The sequence below is a fragment of the Triticum aestivum genome, chromosome 6A (assembly GCF_018294505.1).
Source record: "Triticum aestivum cultivar Chinese Spring chromosome 6A, IWGSC CS RefSeq v2.1, whole genome shotgun sequence".
NCBI lineage: Eukaryota > Viridiplantae > Streptophyta > Magnoliopsida > Poales > Poaceae > Triticum > Triticum aestivum.
Genome location: NC_057809.1, coordinates 104,219,436 through 104,223,076, shown reverse-complemented (window position 1 = coordinate 104,223,076; position 3,641 = coordinate 104,219,436).

The following is a 3,641-nucleotide window of genomic DNA, read 5'->3' as shown; positions in this document are numbered from 1 at the left end:
GCCTTGAGGTTGAAGCCATTGCTAGTCTGCCATGTCTTGAGGAAGCCTTGGATTGCTTCAAGCAAGTGGGTCTGTTGCCGTTTGTGACTGATGAAGAGCACTGGAATGAAGAGCTTCTGCTTCAGTTCTATGCCACTCTCCATATAAAAGGATACAACAGAGATCCGAAGACTTGGGTCCTGGAGTGGATGACCGGCAATGTCCATCATGAAGCCAACGCATTTGATATCATTGAGCTCACCGGCCTGCCCACTCCTGGCGAATTCTACGAGGAAGGCTGTCAACTACATTCTTAAGCTATTGAGAGCATATTCCAGAGGCCTGAACCAAATATGAGTCAGATGCTCTCAATGATGAAGCCATTGCCCCACGATGCTCCTTATCCAACAGATTTCTTCGTTGAAGACTTTGAGTTCCTGCCCAGGATCATATATCACATCATTCGGCGGACTCTCTGGCCTATTAAAGGGCACTCTCCAAATGCCAAGATCGAAGGTACAATGAAGACTATGATATTATGTATCCTTCATGGAAAATGGTTCAACGCACAGGATTTCTTCATACGCCAACTTGCAGCGTCAGGCTCAGAATTATTTGGTTTGAAGTTCTATGCTCCTTGGGTGATGAGGCTGATCAAACTGCACTCTGCGATCTCGTATCAGCCCTCTTCCCGAAACCATCGGATCTTCGTGCCAGATGTGGATACCTCTGCTGAAGCAATATATCCTAAGCCTGCCAAGCAACCGATAAGTCTTCAGAATGCAGAACACCAGAGCTTCACGCAGAATGTTGAAGGTGTTGAAGCCATATCCAGGGTTTATCCGTTGGCTGGCACTACACGTGCACCAGCATCTACTGAAGCCACAGACAGCACAAATGCTCCAAGACCCAAGAAGCGTGCTCGTGTCCTCAATGACCGAGAGCTTCTTGTGGCCCTTCACCAAAAGCAAGATAGGCATCGCGACTGGCTAAAGCGTCAGATGAAGAGTCTCTTGGTGGATGTCAATCGTCTTCGAAACCTAGCCACCAAGAATGCTTTCGTTACACATGAAACATGCCGTCGTACATGGAAAGGGCTCTCAATGATATGCACTGAAGTTGAACTTGAAGAGGATGGCTTCACAGAGCGCTTCAAGTTTGACACCACACCTCCTAGAAGGGTTGTGATGTGCAACACACCATCACTTGAAGACTCTGAGTTTTCTTCATCTGCTGCAACAGTCACTGCCAGAATCATTGATGAAGAAGATGATGCTACATCACCGCCACCTGCTTCAGCACCTCCAAGCTCTGCACCGCCAAACAACTCCACCGACCCTGCTGCGCCTGGGAACGCGTAGAAAACTCTATGTCTTCAAACCTTTTTGGTCATTACTGACAAAAGGGGGAGAAGCATATGATGTTTATAGTCTTCAAGCGGGTCAATATGGGCGGGTGCCTTATGTTTTGTTATATTTTGCTTCGTGTTTACAACTCTTGTTTTTGCTTCATTTGGTTCTTTGAGTTGTAAACACTAAAACTCGATGGTCGTCTGCTACTTGTTTGCCCACACGCACCTAAGACCAGCAAATGCATCCGGACAAGCACCGATAAAATCATTGAACTGCTTCCCAAAGCGGACGAGATCATCAGGAGAGGATATCTTATAAGTCTTCTCCGTTGTGATCTCAAACTCGGCTGTGTCAACCTTCCGGGCTGCCATGGCATGGGCAACAGATTTCGCAATGGTGAGAGAGTCATCTTGCGTCAAGATAAATCTGATTCTGAGTTTGTTGATGGCGATGTCCGGGCTCCTTGTGCTCAAGATGCTATTTGTTACATGATCCACGACACTGTTGGTCCGGAGCAACTCGCTGGTGATGACAACACGATCATGGAGACCTGGAATGGAGCTAACACTTAGGAAGATCCGCGTGAGCATGGCAGGGAGCTTCAGCATTTGCTTGGACAGGATGCAGGTCCTTATAGCGTCGAGAGTGCCCACCCTGTCAAGAATGTTAAGCAGAAGGTCATTGGGAAGATTGCTAAGCATGTCTCCGTTGCCAGCGGCGTCTTCGTTGCGAGTTGCTTTCCGCATTGCATTTTGCTAGAATAACAACAAAAAAGAGCCTCTTGAGGATTAACCTTGCGCGAAAGATAAACATCAGAGATCAGACACGAAAGAAGAATACCCAAGCATCTATTCCAGCCAAAGTTTTTGCCGTGAGGTTTAGCCACTTGTGTTGTGTGAAAATTATGTATGATGAATTCCGCATGTGACACGTGCTATTAGTTTGGTACCTGGTGGTGTAGACCTACTTTGTGGATTTAAGGTTTCGTTTCAAATTTTTTGAATTGGTGTGGCATTCGGTTTGGTTGGTTTAGCATTTTTTTCATTCAATGTGGGGCAGGGTGGTGTGCTTATTTTTCTTGCATGGGTCATCTCAATCCGTTTGTGTCTCTGTTTTTGTACGTGCAGTCGCTTTCGGTTGTTTGGACGTGAGTGTTAAAATTTTGCCTTTCGTTGTTTGCATCGTTGTAGCATGGAGGGGTTATACGTACGTGTTTGCCTTGCATGCATGCACACTAATTGTGTGCCGCCGCGTGGTGGACCAGTTCCATCATGCAATGGGATTAGTGTTGTCCGTGGCCAATGAGCGGGTGGACCAATTAGAGCTGACCAAGGGTGTTGCATTTGCATCCAGAAGCAACACGACAATATGCATGGGCGGCATCATGCAGGCGGGCGACCAGTCGAAACTGATTAGTAGAACTGCACTTGCTTCCAGGAGTAAAACGACAAGAGAAAAAGGATGGAGCCATGCAGTGGGTTGGTGTTATGAGTGGACAGCGGTGATCGGGTGAAATGATTCGCTTGCGCCGCCCGGATTTCCCGCACGCCGTTCAACCTGTCGTTTTCACCGTAAAACTTGCCGCCGCCGCTTTGGTCGTCCTTTCCAGAGTGTGTGCGTCGCTGCCCGTCGATGCTAATTTTCGCGTGTCTTCTGGAGTTCTGCTGCGTGATATGGGGCTATAAATATGCTGGTTTTCCTGAATGTTGCACGTGTCTGTGTAGGCTTCGATCGCCGCTTGCGATGTGCATGCTTCTTTGTCGATGTACATGTCGTTGTGTGTGCTTCGATTGGTTGGTGTCGTTGCATTGGGCCAAGGGAACAGGCGGTGCTGCCTTGATCGGCCCATCCAGACGTTCTCGGTGTTTCTGGTCGGTGTCGTTGTTACCGTTTGTTCGAGAGAGGTCGCGTGGTTCGTTCTAGAAATTCTACCGCTTGCCGCTATCGCTTTTGTCCTGTAGACGTACGTAACGTAGTGTGGTGCGGGGTTATTGTTGTTGGGGAACGTTGCAGAAAACAAAAATTTTCCTACTCGTTTCACCAAGATCATCTAGGAGTTCATCTAGCAACGAGTGATTAGATGCATCTACATACCTTTGTAGATCGCGAGCGGAAGCGTTCAAAAGAACGGTGATGATGTAGTCGTACTCGACGTGATCCAAATCACCGATGACCAGCGCCGAACGGACGGCACCTCCGCGTTCAACACACGTACGGAACAGCCACGTCTCCTCCTTCTTGATCCAGCAAGGGAGGGAGGAGAGGTTGAGGGAGATGGCACCAGCAGCAGCACGACGGCGTGGTGTTGAT